Here is a 20,145-nt window from a genome sequence, read left to right on the forward strand (position 1 = left end):
TTTTAATTTTAGTTTATTTAACTACAGCAAATTATATTAAAAGTTGGTTCTTACTAAGTGTGTTAAACCATTGTATCTTAATGTTTTTATTATTTGATTCTAAAGATAGCCTATAAATGCATTTCATTAATGGTCTAAATAATACATTAAAGAGGGGTAGTTTCATTAAATATCAGAAAATTTACAAAGCTCATATAGTTTTTTTTTAGCAAGAGACACACTTACTGACTAATGATTAAAACAGATTACCTTAAAAATTTATTTTATTTTATTTATTTATTTTACATTTGTTGACCGGGCTAGTCTGGCTGGATACATGTCCATTTTCAGCAGAGGCCCGAGGAGAAAAGCTCCACTAAAATACTAAGTACATTACATAAAAAAATCATTACTCTTAAGAAATAGCAAAAATTGGAAGTCATGAGAACACACAGAGAGAAAGATAATTTCAAAGAGAAACAAATTTACAATATGCAGTTCATTACATATCAGCAATTTTACTTAACATATACTTAGTTAGATTACATGAGTAAAAGGAGGAGAAATGAGACAGGTAGTGTATAAGAAGAGTGAAGGGGAAAATAGAGTATGAGAAAAAGGTTAGTCAGGTGTACTGCAGGAACAAAGCCAATGATTTAGATAGTAAAGTTTAATTTTCTGTTTGAATTGTGGCAGGGATTGAGTCAAAGTTATGTCACTAGGTAAGAGATTCCAAGTTTTACCTATAGTGTTAGTGAATAGGGAAACACCTGCTGTATTGTTTACCTTTATTGATTTTGTCATGAGTTTACTAGAGGAGCGAAGTGAGTTCAGATTGTTGTAAGGGATTAGAAGTTGAGAGAGTATTGGGGTGTTGTCAGGTAGGTGTAATATGTTGTGGGCTATAGTGAGTTGAGGAATTATTAGGTAGTTTTGAAATTCGAGCCAGCTGAGTTGTTTTAGGTTTATACAATGGTGGGTCCTAAAGGGGTTACTAGTGGCGAAGCGAGCTATGTTGTTATAGCAAGTTACAAGTTTGTTTAGATTGATTTTCTTAAGGTTTGTGTAAATGGGGGAAGCGTATAGGAGAGTAGATTGGAGATGAGATTGTGCAATTTTGATTCTGGTTGCTGGGGTTAGAAAAGGTTTGATACGATATAGGGATCCAATTTTTCTGTTTACAATCTTGATGGTGTTGCTAATGTGCTGATCGAAGGAAAGATTGTTGTCAATGGTTATTCCTAAGAGTTTAGTAGTTGGATCAGGTGAGATGATAGTGCCATTATTTGAAGAAATGGTAAAGTTTAAAGGGGGGGACTGAGTGGTGGGGGAGAAGAGGAGGAGTTTAGTTTTTTTGGCATTTAGTAGGAGAAACCATCTAGAAAACCAAGTTTCTACTGTGTTAAAGGTATTTTGGGTCACTGAGCTCAGTTCAGTAGAGGAGGGTGCTGAGCAGATAAGGGTAGAATCATCTGCGTATTGTATGCAGGTAGCTTGTGGGATAGCAGTCTGAAGATCGTTAATAAAGAGGGAGAACAGAAGTGGACCCAGAATGGAGCCCTGGGGAACTCCGATGGAAATAGGCAGGAGTGATGAGATATGGTTTTCCCATATTATTGCTTGTTGTCTGTTGTTAAGATAAGATTTAAACCAGTCAGTGGCTAGTTTATCACAAGATAGAGATTCAAGAATGTTAATTAAGAGAGAGTGGTTGACCATGTCGAAAGCTTTAGAGAGATCAATGAAAAGAGCGGAAGAGAGAGTATTGTTGTTTCGATTTTTGTTGATAGTATCTACAAAGGATAGAAGGGCAGTGGTGGTACTGTGGTGGGGTCTGAAACCATGCTGGCAGTTTGCTATTATGCTGTGAAGAGAGAGATAGTGTACAAGTTGCTGATGAATACATTTTTCCATAATTTTTGCTAGGGGTGAGAGAAGGGCAATTGGTCTAAAGTTTGAAAGGTCAAGGGAGTTACCACCTTTGTGCAGTGGGATAATATAGGAGACTTTCCAGATATCAGGGATGGTTCCTTCTTGGATAGTTCTATTGATAAGTAAGGATATAGGATATGCAATTTCTTTGGCAGCTTTCTGAAGGAAAAGAGAAGGGAGTTTGTCAACAGAAGGGGTGCAGGGTTTCAGTTTATGAATGAGTTTGTAGATGAAAGAGGTAGATATAGGTTTTAGAGAGAAGTTGAAAGAGGAGCTAGTTTTGTTAGTTGGTATATGAGAGTTATTAGGGTTCATTTGTTTGGCTAGGGATTGAATAGTTTCAGAGAAAAAAGAGTTGAAGGCATTAGCAGTCTGGAGAGGGGTGTCTGGGTCAGAATTTAGAGGGGAAGGAGTTTTAGCAGTTCCTGGGGAAAGAAGTCTATTTACTGATGACTAGAACTGTTAAGAGTTGTTAATATGAGTTTCCTGAAGTTTACAGTAGAAGTTTTTCTTGTCAGAGAGTATTGATTTTTTTGCTAGATTTCTAAGCTGGCGGAAATTAATTAAATCAGGGTTTAGTCTATCGCATCTCCATTTTGTCCATGCTGAGTTTCTAGCATGCATAAGTTTTTTAGTATTGGTTGTCAGCCATGGGGCAGATTTGGTCTTTACTCTAATAGAGCGTTCTGGAGCATGTTTATCAAGTATTGATAAGAATGTAGTATTAAAGAATAGTACTGCTTCCTCCAGGGGAAGTGATTTTAAGCAATTCCAATTACATGCTCTCAGTTCAGCTTTAAAAAGGTCTATGTTAAAGTGCTTGACAGATCGAATTAGTCTTGTATTTGGGAGGTTAACATATTCTGATTTTTGTCTAGTGATGTAGGTTAGGCAGTGGTCGCTGATGTCGTCAGGCATAGTCCCTACTTTATATTGTTTGTTAGCTTTATTTGTGAGTATCCAGTCCAGTATACTATCTCTTACTGGGCTTATTGACTCTTGTAGTTGAGGTAATAGTTTGTGAGAAACCATGTAGGTTAATATGAGAGGAGGGATTGTCAGCATTAATAGTGTTCCAGTCTATGTTAACGCCGCCGAGAATTATGGTTTCTTGGGGTAGGTGGTAGAAACCCAACTTAGAAAGTCTTCTAATATTGGAATGTTGTTACCTGGGGGAAGATACAAAGAAATAATGTAAATGGATTTTTTGTTATTAAGTTGGAGTTTAATAATGATGGCTTCTGTTTTGCTATTTTGGTTTGGGCATGCTGGTTGAGTAGAGATGTTCAGTTGATTTTTGAACAGTATTGCTACTCCACCACCCTTGCTTTTAAGCGGTCATGTCTTACTATGTTATAACCTTGAGGTATAATCTCTGAGTCTTTTGTGCCTGGGTTTAGCCAGGTTTCAGAGAGGCAAAGAATGTCAAATGAGTGGATATCTAAGAGGGCGTGGATTAAGGGTATTTTATTGTTTATGCTTTGGATGTTTAGGTGTCCTATAAGGAAGTTATTATTGAGGTTAGTTGAGCAGTTTTGGGGGGGTGGTGAGATAGGGCCAGGGTTGGGGTGGATGTCTCCATCTTGTAGGGTAGGATTAGCTAGTATTGTTAAGTCGTTCCTCTTTTGAATTATTAGGGTTTTTGTTTTTTTGCTAGATAGTAGGGGGTAGGTGAGGTGATGTTGCCTGTGGAATTTAGATAGAAGATAGCTAGAGGTGGAATTAACATTAGGGTAAGAAGTGAAGGTGAGTGTAGTAGAAGTGTGTTTTTGTGAGGAGATAAGATAGTTGTTAAGTGAAATTTCAAAAGATGTGAGATGGTATGTTGAGAGAAGGGTGGTCAAGATTAAGACTGAGAGTAAAGGCATAGTTAGTATGTAGGGAGACATAATTTAGTAATATGAGAAGTGAGGAAGCAGAGAGGAAAGTACAAAGGGGAGAGAAATAAGTGTGGTATGCAATAGAGGGGGTAGTAGATCTATTTAAAGCAGTTGGTAATTAAGAATGGATTCTAATAGGTTGATAGAGAATGAATGGTGGAGAGGAAAGGGGATGTGTAAAGAGAGAAGTATAAGTAGTGGAGAAAGGTAAATCGAAGTGGTATGGTCATAAGGCAGAGAAAGAGAAGGGGGGAGTGGAAGGGGTGTGTTAAGGCTAGGCAACAATTTGGCGGGAAGGAGAGTAATAGGGTAGGAGGGAGTAGGGGTGTGGCTAAAGAACTATAAGTTTAGGACCCCTGGGGGTGGGTGGGAATTGGGGGTAGGGTGGGGAGCGGAGTGAGCCCACAGGGCGAACAGAGCGGGGTGGGTGGGAATTGGGGGTAGGGTGGGGAGCGGAGTGAGCCCGCAGGGCGAACGGAGCGGGAAGAGCCAAAGAAGAGTTAGAGTGGAAAACAATCAGTAAGATGCTGATAGTAAAGGTTAGTAATCCTAGGACATAGAGGAATTCTTGGAGAGTAAGGACTAAGTGGGGCAAGGCTGAAAATATCAGAGAAAGGAAAAGGGTGGAAACTACAGAAAAAGGCTAGCAGATAGTGGGAAATATAGGAATTAGAAAGTAGAATAAAAAGTAGGCAAGGATAAGCAAGTTTAGTAGAAGGGAGCCACCTAGTGGACTCAGCAGGTAATTGCTACCAGGACTACTGACAGGGCTAGAGGAAGTGGAGAGAGTCAGGTAAATGGAGTATCTAAAGGTTGCTGGTGGTCGAAGGGAAGGGGGAAGCTAAGGCCAGCTGCTGGCAGAACTTGCTTAGAGATTGACAATAGCTGAGGGTTACAAAAGCTTACACAATGCTGAGAAACCTGGAAGAGCTGAAGGACATACTTTCTTGCGTCTTTATGGGAGGAGGCTTTTCCAAAAATTGTAAAGTTTTGGTCCCTAGGTAGGGTATGAGGCAGGAGACTTAGGTAGGGTATTCAATCCCAGACCTACAGGTGGTCACTAGGCAGAAGAGCTGAGAATGGAAGGGAGAAGAAATGGGTTATGATATAGAGCAACAAAAACTGTAAGAAAGCAAGTAAAATACAATAGATAACAACAAACTTGTAAATCATTCAGCCATGTACCATTATTCAGAAGTTGTTAGTGCAGGATAACACAGATACAATTATATTCCTGTAATTGAAATCAGTAGACACAACTACAAGAGCTACAGTGGTCTATCTCCGCTAATTACTATATAATAAACAGGCGGGAGTACCTATACCAACTCAACTAGTGTTAATGGATCCACCAACCAAGTATTCATTAATGGTGGGCCAAGAAAGTTGATGAGAATCACTATTGAGGGTGGTCAAACCAAAGCCAATTCACTATATAAGCTAGGCGAGTGTCCGTATGATAATAGAGTAGGGGAGGTAGGAGTAGAACCTCCTAGGCGTTGGTCTTAAGCTGGTATTCAAGTAATGACAGTGGAAAGTGTGCTACACCCGCTTAAAACTAAGCACGGGGTAGCAGGAGTTAGAATAAGTAAGGGTAGGTAAGGAGCTTTGAAAAGAAACGCTGTGCACTGCAGCAGTCAGGATAAGGGCACTAATACCTATTAGCTATAGAAATAGCGAAGCACATATATAATATGTTATGCACTCTAAAGGGATAAGGAAAGTAGTTGAAGCGAGTAAAACAGAATGGAGTACTGTGTTCCCCACGTGCTAACGATGGCAGAAGTACTGGAGGGCTTAAATTAAGTAAAGAAAAGTAGAGAAAACACGCTAAGGAACCTTACGCGCGAAGAGTATAGTGAGGAGAGTATGTGCGATAGGTGCCCTTAAGCTAGCATGTCGGGGAATTGGGGAAGAACACGCAGCTATTCCAACAAGAGTCAGTTACACTTTAGCTAGCGTGTCGGGTAGTTTAAAAAGAACACACAGTTATTTCAGAACGACTCAGGGAGAATTGCTAGGGAACGCTAAAGTATCACATATAACAAACCAGTTCAGCTGCTTTATACACATAAGCAAAGAGAGCATACAGGCTTAAATTCCATTCTAATCAGTTATACTGTGAATCACTAAACCAGGTGCGAGCAGTAAAAACGCTACAAATATTTCAAAGCGCATCAGCATCTGCTTTAAAGTACAAAAACAATGAGAGCTTACAAGCTATGATTCGTATCTAACCAGCTAAGCTGTAATCGCTAAACCTGATGCGAGCAGAAAAGTGTAAAAAGATTATTCAATTCTAGTTGACTCTCAATTTAGATCAAAAAGAAAAGGTACTCATATTTTACGGAACAAATCTTTGGTTATGCCAAAAGTAATTGACATTTTTTCTGATAAGAATTGTATGCTGGGATTGGTTGTAGCAGAAATAAACAAAAATATTATACTTTTGTAAGTACCTACTCAATTCCTGAGATAAGAGCTAAAGTTTCAAAAAAAGTATTTGAATATTATAACTTACACCAAAGGAAAGATGGTTATAGTTGGAGATTTTAATTGTGTTTTATCTAATAAAGATACTACTAATAAGAAACCTTGATTTTCTTCAGTAACTAAGCAGATGGACAACTTCATTAAATCTTTGTAGTTGAGAAATATTTATGACTTAAGATCGATAATTGTCTTAATTATAATCATTATTCATTTAGATTTGGTACCCAAACTAATATTGATAAAGTTTTTACTTCTATTAGCTTATATTCTAAAATCAAGGATATGTTGACAGTTTCTTGTCCTCTATCGGATCACAATGCAAATACTTTTAATCTTGTTCTAAAAACCTAATAATTTAATTATAGTCAAATACTACCAGCTTAAATAATCAAAATTATGGTTTTAGTGAATGGTTTATAAATGAAATTAATATTTTTGGAATTTATTAATAATAGTGAAGTTATGGAGGTTATTTTGTGGGGTACTTTAAAAGCTTATTTGAATGGTAAAGTCAAAATTTGGTATACTTGCAAAAGAAAAGAATGGGATAGAGATTTAAATGCTTTACAATCTAAGATAGATAAATTAAAATTAAATATAAAACTGAATGATACGTCTGCTAAGTCAGAGTTGAAACCATTAAATCAGAAAGATGTTGAAATACTGTCATATGATTTCAAAAAATATAGAAAAACTAAAACTACAGTCATATTCTATAAACCCCAGAAGTCTTCATAGATAAGCTATTAGATCAAAGAAAGTAAATTGTACAAACCATATTAAAGAAATCTCAAATTAGAGGTAAAGATAAAATAGTGACAGATTTAAAAGATATTTTAGAGTGTTTTAGGAATCATTATGAACACATTAATAGTAATAATAGTATTACAGGGAATAGTAGTTTAGTTGATAGGTTTTTGAAAGACAACATATATTCTAAGTTAACTAAAGAGAAAAAAAATAGAATTGATAAATCAATTTATTTTGAAAAAGTAAAAGATCAAATTAAAGCTCTTAAAACAAACAAGGCTCCAGGATTAGATGGTATAATATGAGATTTATGCAAGTTAATTCCAGATAAATAAAAATCTTACTAAATGCTTTTGAAGAAATGAAATCTGCTTCCAGTGTATCCCCTTCTTGAAAATTTTCTCTTGTCTCAACCATTTTAAAACAAGATAAAGACCCTAAATTATATTTTCATATTGTTATATTTCACTTTTAAATGTTGATTATAAAATATTCATGTCTATTTCAGCAAAAAGAATTAATTATGTCTTACCAGGAATAATCAATGACGATAAAACTTGATTTATATTAAATAGAAGAGTTCAAGATAATATTACTAAGCTTAATACTTTGATTGATTTTGCTAATACAAATAAAAAAAGAACTTTCAGTTATGAGTTTAGATATACATAAAGGTTTTGACTCAGTGAATTGGCTTTACTTTTATAAAGTATTTAAAGAATATAATTTTTTTCAGGAATTTATAAAAGCAATAACAAAACTCTATAATAATTCATTTTCATTTAAGATAAGCCCGTTTCATTCTAGTTCTTTTAAAATTTTAAAGGACTAAACAATGTTGTCCACTGTCTAATTTATTATTTGACTTGATTATAGAACCATTTGCAAATTATATTACATCAATTAAAAACATAAAGGGTTTCTCAATAGATGAGAACTATGCCTCCAAAATTCAACTTTTTGTGGATGATATTTTACTAACTATAGGTGATATAGAAACATCTTAAAATTTATAATTAATTCCATGCATGTTTTTAAGAGATCTCAAGTTTGACCTTTAATCACAATAAAAAAATATTGTTTGTTAGTTAATAAAAAATATTAAAAATATATAGTAATTTTAATTGGGATATTACACAAAGTAAATACCTTGACATTTTTACAATATCTATCTGTAAAGATTCAGTGCTAAGAAATTATAAAAATGTAATTAATATATTTACCCAAATAATCACTGACTGTAATAAGTTATTCTTTACTAAGGAAGATCATCTTACATGAATAAAAAAATGGTTATTTTGCTGAAAATCTTATTTTATACTTAATTGTTAATTATAACTCCTTCTAAAAGTATTTTAAAGAAAATAAATGATATTCTTCTCAAATTATTATGGCATCCTAATAAACCTAGAGTTTCTTCTGAATGACTTGTTAAAAGTTGGGAAGAAGTTGGTATAGGTTTCCCAAATATAGAACTATATGTTAAGTTTGTCATTACTAAAATAATATCTCAGTGGCTAAACTCTTCAAATGAATCAAAATGGAAATTGGCACATGAAAAAAAATTACTTACCAATAATAAAATTTTGAAAGAATGACATACACAACTTCTGTTAAATAAATTTTATTGGATCCTAAATGAAATCTGTATTAAAGATGATAATATCTGCATTGCTATTCCTTTTGGCAGTTATAATCTTCTTTCTTTTAAGAAAGATATATGAATTCAAATTATATCATTAAAGATCTTTTAATTGTTTAATATTTCCTATAGCATATACAAAGGAAAGTTTAGAAACATTTAATTTGAGTAAAATGTTAGATCTTTAAAATAGAGGTTTAATCTTTTGGTATTAATTCTTGAATGGAAGTAAAACATACTCAGAAGACTACATTTTTTGCTAGGTATAGTTTAGGGAAAAATAATTGGTTGAGTTTACAAAGTTGTAGAGAATTTGCTAGTGAAAGATAAAAGTATCACATGATTCACTTAGGAAATATTTCCCCCAAATTTTAGAATTTTTACTTAATATAAATAGTAATTTAACAAGCAATAATTTATCATTATCTAGAATATATAAATTGTTAAAAACAGATTTTTAATCTTCCAGATTTGGCTTTTTGGAATTATTTTACAAACTTTAATGATAAAGTTTCTTTTTCTGATGTAAACAAAAAAATTAATTTTAAAATCTGCTGGAAGATTAACCTCTTCTCTTTATTGGAAAATATTTACATGTAAATATTTGCATAGAGCATTTTAACTTTTCATTAAGTTGCTTTAATTTATAAAACAGAAAATAATTGTTAGAGATGTGGTGAAGCTTTAGATGTCAGATGGATTCATATGGTATTAGAGTATAAAATAGTATTTCCTTTTTGGATAGAATATAAAAATGTTACTAAAGCATTGTGCTTTGATAGATGTATTATCACTGATTCTTTGATTGTATTTAATGCTCCAGTTCCTGTGTGTATCCCAGTGTTCCAAGTACCTCTTCTTTAGTCTATTTTAGCTATAGCTAGGAAAGTACTTAAAAAATTGAAAAAAAATAAAACCACCCCACATTTCATAGAATTTATATATATGGCTAAAAGTATATTTAAAATGAATTGTGAACTATAAAAATAAGAATTTCTAATGTTACTTATCATTGTATATCTTGGAAGAAATTAAGTGATTTACTTGAAAAGTATTAATGGTTTGATTATTCAAAGGAATGTTGTTGTGGAGTTTTGTAAATAGTTAAATAGTTGTGTATTGTTTTAGAAGTTTTTCATACCATGTATTATTTTTGTTAAAAATGTAATAAAAAAATTAAAAAAAGAAAAGAAAACTGAAAAAAAAGCATAGGAGCAAATTACATAGAAATAAATGGGAGTTGTTAAAGCAATATATGCTGTATAATGTTTTAGAGGGCAAATGATGTTTAAGGGCAAAGCAGGAATTGAATGAGCTATGTAATGTTTGACTGACAATTGCTGTATAGAAGATTACATGTGATGTATAATGTTTGCAACTCAAACTATGTCAGTATGGTTTGTTTTCATTTATAGAAATGTATGATTGCCTGCATCATAAGTGATAATTTAATAAAGATGTTTCTTGTTTAAAACAAAAAAGCAGAGTGAATGAGCTCTACAGCTGAGTAGAGTAAGCCTGGTGAACAAAACAGACTAGTTAAACTGATTCTTTTATTTTCACTCAGCTGCCCTTAGAACTTTGTGCATGTGCAATTGCAGAGTTCCAAGAATGAAAAACTAAAACATAAAGTAAGAAAGTCAATCTAATAGCTGACATCATCAGTTTAATAGTATTTATTTTTTGTTTAACAGGGAGGTTGCAGCCCAACAGCCAGTACTATAAGTTACTCCTAGAGTATAGGAAGTTTAACTGTCAGAGGTGAGAATTAACTTAGCTTTATTATTTTGAATAATAAGGTTCCTAACAGAAGGGTCATCCTCCTAGGAACCAGAAGCCATTTAAGATCATTTAGAAGGTTGCAGTGGTGTGTGCTTGCATTAGCCCCTAACATTAATCTCCATATTTTGTTTAGAACTATATTTAACTTTTATGCATTGTATGAAAGATGAAAAGATAAAAATGGAAGGGCATTTTTTTAGTTCTGGAAAAAGTACATGTTTTGCTATACCTGGATATGAAACAGAAAGATATAAGAAGTTCTGTAACATAATTTTAGTGGTTCCCTATTGAAATGTCAGCACTTGAAATGCAGAGTGCCGACAAGCTGAAAAAAAGACCCAAAACATGGGAGAAGAGCAAAAATCAAAACTAACTCTTCTCCTTAAAACTTCTTTTTGCAGGAGGGATCTATGTACTCTCCATGGGGGGGGGGGTCCCCCTCTGGCCAAGCCTATATATACCAAATCTGACATCACCATACCTCAGAGAAAAGGGAATATTTTGCAAAATGGCATCTCGGACTTAGTATATGTAAGTTTGATCTTCAGCCATTTAGTTTCCGCATTTTGCTTCTCGCTGTAGTGGGTTCTGACATTTCAAATACTTTGCAGTTTTAGTTGGGATATAACTTTGCTAGCTACATTGTCAGTATGAGGGGTGAATGTTAAGAAAGGATATAGAGTTAGACCCAGGAACCTGTATTCAGTGACATTAAGGATAATACCATCATGAGTGCTTTTAATGTGCAGGGACGATATGTTTGTTAACTGCTGTATTGTGGAAAGTGCAATGAAATTCTCCAATACTGAGGATCCCATTTTATGAAAAAGAGTTATTAGTATTGAACTGAAAGGTTTTATCTTTGATGCAGATTTGGAACCTTTTGATTATGTTGCCTTCAAATTTAAACTCCAATAAATTGTATATATATATATATATATATATATATATATATATATATATATATATAGCCAGCAATAAGGCTGTTGCAGTACTGAAGGCATTACAGAAGATATGTTGATAGAAAGAAGATCATATCCATTTATGTACTCAAATAACTACTTCTATTAAAAACATTTTAAATATTATTCCAGTAGGTCACAAATTGGAAATATGTCTGAATTTCTGGCATTCACTAGGAGAAGGCACTTTTGGGAGTGGAATAATGATGAGGCATTTGAAGGTAGGTGACACTATATGAGATGTGAGTGACAAGTAAGAAAAGTGCATAAGGGGCTTAGAAATTTATTTCATTTGCATTTCTAAAGAAAGTAGGATGAAGCTTATTGTACTTGGCAAATAAGGTGTTTAGGCTTTTTTACCAGTTTTTATAGTAATTTGAAAAAAATGGGAGGTCATGGAATTGCAAGGCACATTTATCTTTTATTATTTCTTTGTTTTTGACTGAGGTTTTTGTTCTATCCTATGACTCCTGACGTTTGAAGAAAGATTATGGCTTTCTTGGGTTTTAATCCCACTGTTGCAGTTAGATTCCTTTGGAGATGTTGGTCATTTGTTTTGGAATCCTGGTGCCATTTTTTCTGGTTATACATTTTCATAGATTAACTGTTTTAACTGGGTTTTGCATTAGGTATTCATGTGAATGGCTTCATTCTGTGGTTGATTGTTGAAGAGTTTTTTTTTCAAATCTGAGGCACTAATGTAATAAAGCTTTTTTAAAAATTCTAGCTTTTATTGTTTTTGATTTATATATATATATATATATATATATATATATATATATATATATATATATATATATAGGTTTACCTTCATGTGTGCGTTTTGCACATGGGTGAACAGCAAATGTTCGAAAGGATGTTTGCAAAGTTTGCAAACGTTGAACGCAAAAAAGTTCAAATGTGCAATGAGCGAATGCACAGTGACATTTCCTCATTGCAGATTCGGCATTTTGGGGCAGATTGTACTATAGTGGGGATCAGAAAATGGTCCCTTTCCCCACTGTAGTGCGATCTTGGAGTCAGAATATTAATGTAGGGGGGCTGCAAGGGGGCTGGCCCCCTGCTTTATATTTCATTACATTTTTTTTTTCAACATTTATGTTCGAAAATCAGTGAATCTGCATTTCGATTTGCTGATTTTTGAACATTGGAAACTGTTGCGGTTTTGTTTTTCGAAGTTACAATTCACTCATATGAGCAATCACATGAGTGTGTTTCGCCTTTGTAAAGGTAAACCTATATATACATATATATATATATATATATATATATATATATATATATATATATATAGATAGATATATGACATTAGTCGTTTGTTATTTCAAAATCCTGTATTATAGTCAGGATGGAGTTGAAGAACAAAAAAAGTAAGGGTGGGGTCTCACAGAATAAATGGGATGAGTCTATGCCACTGAGGTGTGCATAAAGACTAACTAGTTTATGCTGTGGAAATGGTCTGCCTATAAGAAGCTGAAGAGGAAATTTCATTGTTCTGAAGGACCATGAGGATAGGATTGGGCAGTGATCACTTAGGCTATTTAGAAGGACTTTGATGTGTAAGCAGCTAAGTTTTATGTTGGTTATAGAAAGATCTAGGGTAAAGTCCTACAGTGTTTGTGGTTTTGGTCTAGTAGGGACATCTACTAACTTCTCAGGACTGAACTAAAGTAAAATTTTGTCCGAGTAATTGGCATTTGGTCCTATGGCATTGAAGTTTAAGTCACGTAGTATAATATTTTTGGAGGTGCCATTTGGGCAAATTTCTTGGAGTGTATTTTGTATGGTTACGAATAAAGAAAGAGGTGGTATGTATACTACTACTAAGAAAAGGTGAGCATGTCCTCCAATCACTAAGAGTAATACCCAATTAGGACCTCTATCACTTACTGTACTTGCTCTGTAGACATGAAGAATTTGAAGAGATGTGTTGTCCTTGACTAGGAGCAATGATTCTCCACCATTTGTATTTTCTGGCCTAGTGTCTGTAATAATTCCAAAGTTGGTGTGTATAATGTGATGGGAAGAAGTCATCCTTCATTCACGTTGCTGATATACCCATAATGTGGGGCTCTTCACTGGAGAGCCATACTTCCACAGTTGCCCATTAAAGCATTAAGGAAAGCTGTTTTTAGATCCTTGCTTTTAATCCTGGGGTTGCATTCCCTAGGGTTTTTATGAATATTATTTAGAAGATTATTTAGAAGGTGATACAGCTTACACAAGGAAGAGACGTTATAGAATTGTGCATGTGTTGCAGTAGTATTGTTTATATTAGGCACTGTTTTCTTGTTATATGTGGTAATGATTTAGTAATCTAGAACTGATGTGTTGGCACACCTGAGCAGATGTTATATTAAGTTATATGAAGCTAAACTAAAAGTGGGTATAAGCCAAAGACAAATGATTAAGAGGGATATAAAGAGGAATAGAGATAGTGAAACTTTCAGATGTTGGGATGGGCAAAAGATAAGTGTGAAAGGGGCAGGAGGGTAGACAGGAGGAAGAGCAAAGCATATGTATTTAAAGTGAGTGAGATGAGAAGGGTGCAGAAGGGGAGTCATAAGAATGAGCATATTGTAAGAGCCTTATTCTGAGGAATGAAGAGCAACATTTTAGATTTTAAGATTATATAATGCATTGTTATGAGTCAGATGCATCACTGAAATAGCAGAATGACCTTTATGTATCATGAGGGGTGAGGGAAAGAAGGAGCTTATCTAACACTTTGGCAGAGGAAAGAGTTAAAATTAAAAGCGATTAATCAATATTGGAGAGAGAGAGCAAGAGAGAGGAGTAACAATGCGGATGTAGTGACTGACCACGAGGGGAAGCATATCTAACTGCAGGATTGAAAGAGAGGAATAGTAGCTGTTGCATATAGACAGAGCTTCAGCCTACCTGCCATGTATGATGAACCAGAAACTAAATGTAAAAGCAATCAAAATGTGTTCATGTGAGGAGAAAAAAAGAGAGCACTGGTAGGGGAAGTCAGTTTGTATCGTAATAAGGAAAAGTATCGAAATAACATCGTAAATAATGCAATGGTCATAGTAGGCAATATGTACAATGCAATGGTCATAGTAGGCAATATGTACAGACACCTGGAGAGAGGCCCAGCCCATCCACTACCTAGGATGAAAGAGAAAATAAGAGCAGCAATCTGTATGGTCGGGTTCTGATTATCTGTTTTCTACACTGCGAGATAACACATTCGCTTAGACCGTAAGAATAACTTGTGGAGCATAATCAGCTATCACCGAATATGATGCCATGGTCTGTATATTTGACTGTGTAACTAGGTAATGCTAAGATAACAACGAAAGAATTTCAGAAAAAGAATCAATGATATCATATCTTCATTATGACAGATTAAAGCATCTGATTCTTTGTAGTGCCATCTGCAGATTTTTAAGGTATGATCTTTATAAAAAGTTGGCTAATATTATGGGTCCCAGTAAATTTACTTATGGTGAGTTGACCCTTAGATGACTGAGTAAGTATGTCTGAACCAGTAATGACAAAATGCCCAATTCAGAACATTTCAACCATAAAAGGCCACTCAAACTTCTATCATTAAAATCCAATCTCTCCAGAAGTAAAAGTCATCTGAATAATTCCGCATTAAAGAGATCTAAAACTAATGAAGAGGTTGTTGCTAGAAAACAACTTTATATTTCAATGTTTCATCTACAAATTCAGTGCTTGCTGTCCTTAAAGAATAAATTGCCTATGTTACATTAAAAACAAATGGTAAGCTGGTATATTGCAATAGGGAATGTGTCACAAGCTGAAAAATAGGTTCATAGTTACTAGGCATCTCATCCAAAGGAGGACATACTCAGGACTGCAGCACCCCACCCACTTAAAATACAAATCTACTAGTCGTGGGAGTAGAACCTACAGCCCTCTACATCAAGATCCAAGTATGCTACCTGTTGTGCTACTAACACTGCTTTAAAATTCTATACCACAATAGTGATACCATTTGCTAAACAAAACAGTTGCACATTTTAAGCAGACAGCCTTAGCAGCAGGGCTTTCAATTCCTTGAAAATGCACTTCAAAATAAATTCCACTTGCTAACGCTAAATAGGGCATTTCACTCTCTCTCTCTCTCACACACATACACCTCAACCTGTTAGTGCAAGAAACCTGGACAAAGCCTAAAATAAATAGGGAGAGATTATAAATATTGCTCTCATGAACTTAAAAAATTGTTAGAATAACAGGATTTGTGTTAGTATGCATTTTTCTAAAGAATATGACATCTAAAACTCAAATATCTATTATTATTCAGCAACTTCAATACTTTTCAGGAGGAATATGGGGCAAAAATCTGGACATTCTGCAAAAACCTGAACAGCTGAAAGGTATGCAACCTCCGTCTTACTTCACACACACACACACACACACACACACACACACACACACACACACACACACACACACACACACACACACACACACCATACCTCTCAATCTCTTAGCACAAGAACTCTGGACAAACTCTGTTATAATGTTGGGGACAAAGGCCCAAAACTAGGGACACATTTAAAAAGTCGCTAGAATAACAGGATTTGTGTTAGAATGCATTTTCTAAAGAATATGAAGTCTGAAACTCAAATACATGTCATTATTTAGTAACTTTAATCGTTAGCTCACCCCAGTGATTTGTCAAAAAAAACCCAGAATTTTTATGAGGAACAGACCAAAAATATAAGGCAAAAATCTGTACATTCTGTGAAAATTTGTACAGTTGAGAGGTATGATCACATACATCCTCCTACCTCCTTATAAAGTAGATAGAACAACAAGGTTTCCATTAGTATGCATTTTCTGAGGATATGAAGTCTAAAATTCAAATGTCTGCCATTATTTTCTGACTTCAGTCCTCAATGATTTGCCAGAAAAACACAATTTTATGAGAAACAAACCAAAAATATGAGACAAAAATCTGGATAATCACGAGGTATGACACCCACACTCATACACACACACACACACACACACACACACACACACACACACACACACACTCCTACACCCCCTCTTTCTTACACACACCCATACCCCCCTCTTACAAACACACACACACACGCACACAGGTACACACACACAGACCTACCTACTTGTTATACACACACACACACACACACACACACACACACACACACACACACACACCTACTTCCTACACACACACACACACACACACACACACACACACACACACACACACACACACAAACACACAGACCTACCTACTTCTTACACACACATACACACACACCTACCTTTACCTATCTACTACTTACATACACACCCCTACCTACCTACTTCTTACATACACACACCCCTACCTATTTCTTACACACACACACACACACACACACACACACACACACACACACACACACACAAAACACCTACCTACCTGCCTCTTACATATGCACGTACACAGACCTACCTACTTGTCTCTCACACACACACACACACACACACACACACACACACACACACACACACACACACACACACCTACCTCTTAAACTTTTAAACACTTAAACACACACACGCACAGCTCTACCTCTCACTTGTACCGTCATCCGCAGTCCAAACATTTTCTGTAATTCAAATTCCACGCAGGAGTGGAAGATGAAGACATAAACCATCGGTTGCACAGACACAGTAGCGACTGTGCGACTGGTTGCAAAGGGAGTTCTTAAAGAAGAATGCACTTTAAAAAAAACATATTTGTTTCTATTTAAAAGAAAATGTATCTCCTGGCCAGCCACCTGCCTGCGGGAGCCCTTGTATATTGTCACATAAAGGCATTCTTACATAGTAGCGGAAAAACTGCTTTACATGTGATAATTCCTAAACATTTAAAGTGAGAATAATGTAATGAGAAATGAAGTCAGATAAAAGCACAGTTATGAACACTTAGACAATCTCCTATACAACTGCAACATGTTGTATAATTTTAAGCTGTAAATTCAGTAGTTGCAATGATGTATGCTAATTAAACATAAGGTGAAAGAAAGTTAAACTGGATGAAAACATTTTGCAATACAAAGACTTTGTATGAATACATTTATTTACAGGTAGGCTTATTTGAGAGACATTTTTTCTGCCACAATGTTGATCAAAAGGCAAAATTCATGTAAATACAATAAAACGAGTTAAAAGTATAGATAGTAATGAATGATAAGTAACATACCTACTAGATCAAACTTATATTTACATACAAAAACGTACAGTAGTCATCTAAATGTCAGTGTTTACTCTAATTACAGCTTTGTTCACATCAGCCAGATTACATACAAAAAAGTACAGTAGTCATCTAAATGTCAGTGTTTACTCTAATTACAGCTTTGTTCATATCAGCCAGATTACAGGTTGCTACCTTAAATAATTGTAGATACATCTTGGAACAGATTTAAGCCAGTATTCATAGTCTGGGACTTTGCAAATGCGTAACAGCGATGTACCCAACAGCCATGTGCGAACAGCGGCACTATAAGGATATGCAAATAAGGTCAGCTAAAACATTTGCGATGAATTTAAAAAAGCAAAGCAATTTTTAAAAATGTGCCCATTTTTGCATAAGAGTAAACTAAATAAAGTTTGTGATTTAGAAACTGACAATTACTTTGCAAAACCAAAAGTTGTATATGCTTTTGCCTATTGTGGGAAGGCAAGGCTGAGAGCAGTATTATGAGTTGAAAGAATTAGTTTGCCAAGTCAATTGAATGTGGATGTTAAGTCAGGTTTAAATGATTGTTTCTCTATCGTAAGTGTATTAAAACTGAGGGCAAACAGTTTTTAGAGTTTTATTATATGATTGTCAAAGTCAAAGTAAACTTTATTGTCATTTCGAACTACACGTGTAGTCTAAATGAAATTTCATGCAGCAGCACAGTTCTTCAGATTACAAAGGAAAGTGAAACAACACATACAAGTAGGGGAATAAACATAACTAACAAACTCAATACTACCCCAGTACACACAAGAGAGAGCAGAGACATTTACCAATACTCATATATGAAAATAATACCCTCCCTAGAGTTAAATTAACTACCGCATTTAAAGTAATACAAAACACACTACAGATTGAAATGCCTAAGTTATTTGTCTAATATTGCACTTGAGTGGGTTAAATAATAGTGACTGTGGATATAACAAATAAATATTGCATTTACTTGGAATATATGTAAGTACATATTGCACAAATAAATAAAAATTGACTTATTATGTGTCCAGACCCCTGGGACTAGTGCCTGAGTTCAGAAGTCCAATCACTCTATGGTAGAAACTGTTATTGAATCTTCTAGTCCTGCAGCAGATGCTGCAATATCTCCTGCCCAATGCCAGATGTTTAAGCTATTGACGTGCAGGATGCATGTTGTCCAGATGTTTAAACCATTGATGTGCAGGATGCATGTTGTCCTGTAGTATTTTGGTGGCCTTTTGGATGCTTCTTGCAAAATAAAGATGTATTGATGGAAGACTGGAACCTGTTACCTTCTCTGCAACCCTCACCACTCTTTGTAGCACCTTCCTTTCTGTAAATGTGCAGCTTCTAAACCACACTGTGAAGATGCAGGTGAAGATGCTCTCTATTGCATCTCTATAGAAGCTGGAGAGAATATCAGGAAGATCCTTAGCTTTTTTCAACCTTCTTAAAAAGCGGAGCATTGGTGAGCCTTCTTGATCAGTTGGCTGGTGTTTCCCACCATGAGAGATCATTTGATATGTGTACACCTAGGAATTTTGTACTCATAACCCTCAGGTCAAGGTTGTTCCCCTTACACCAACTGATTAGAGATCCCACCTTCTGTCTGTACACCCTTTCATTCTCCTTTGTGATGAGTCCCACAACTGTGGAGTCATCAGCAAACTTGATGATATGTTTGGACTTGTGCTTAGCATAGCAGTTGTGGGTCAGGATGGTGAATAACAGTGGACTGAGAACATATCCCTGTGGAACTTTGGATTAATTGTGATGCACTTTGATGTGTTCTTATCCGAACACACCCTCTGTGGTCTCTCAATCAGGAAGTCCAGGTTCCAGTTACAGAGATGTTTACTGATTCCTAAATGTGCCAGTTATTCTATCAGCTGCATTGGTACCACCGTATTAAATGCAGAGCTGAAGTCTATGAACAGCATCCTCACATTGTTGTCTTTGCCCTCTAAATACTCAAGGGAGATGTGTAGTGCCACTGATTTGGCATCAGCCATGGATCGGTTATCTCTGTACACAAACTGCAGAGGGTCAAAATCATGAGGTAAACATGATGAAAGATGCTTTTTGACCAGCTGCTCAAAACATTTCATAACAGTGGATGCCAGAGTGACTGGTCTGTATTCATTATGGCTGGAGGGAGTGATTTTCTTAGCTAGTGGGATGATGTTATTTTCCTTGTAGCATGAGGGTATTTTCGCCATGGCAAGAGAGGTATTAAATATTTCTTTGAACACTGTGCATAGCTGATAGTTGATAGTTGACTGTATATGATGAATGTGATGAATTTCATTTTCATATTAATATTCATGATGTGTATGACAAATTAATTGTTTTTAAATGTATTTTTATTTTTATTTTTTTATTTACAAATTTGAAGTTTTGGTAAGTTAATATATGAGAAGACTTGTTAGTATTAATTGAATTCCCTTTGTCCCCCCATTATTTTAGGATCTTTCCAGATTTCTTGCACTA

The sequence above is a fragment of the Protopterus annectens genome, chromosome 17.part0 (assembly GCF_019279795.1).
Source record: "Protopterus annectens isolate FY-2018-M chromosome 17.part0, PAN1.0, whole genome shotgun sequence".
NCBI classification, from domain to species: domain Eukaryota; kingdom Metazoa; phylum Chordata; order Ceratodontiformes; family Protopteridae; genus Protopterus; species Protopterus annectens.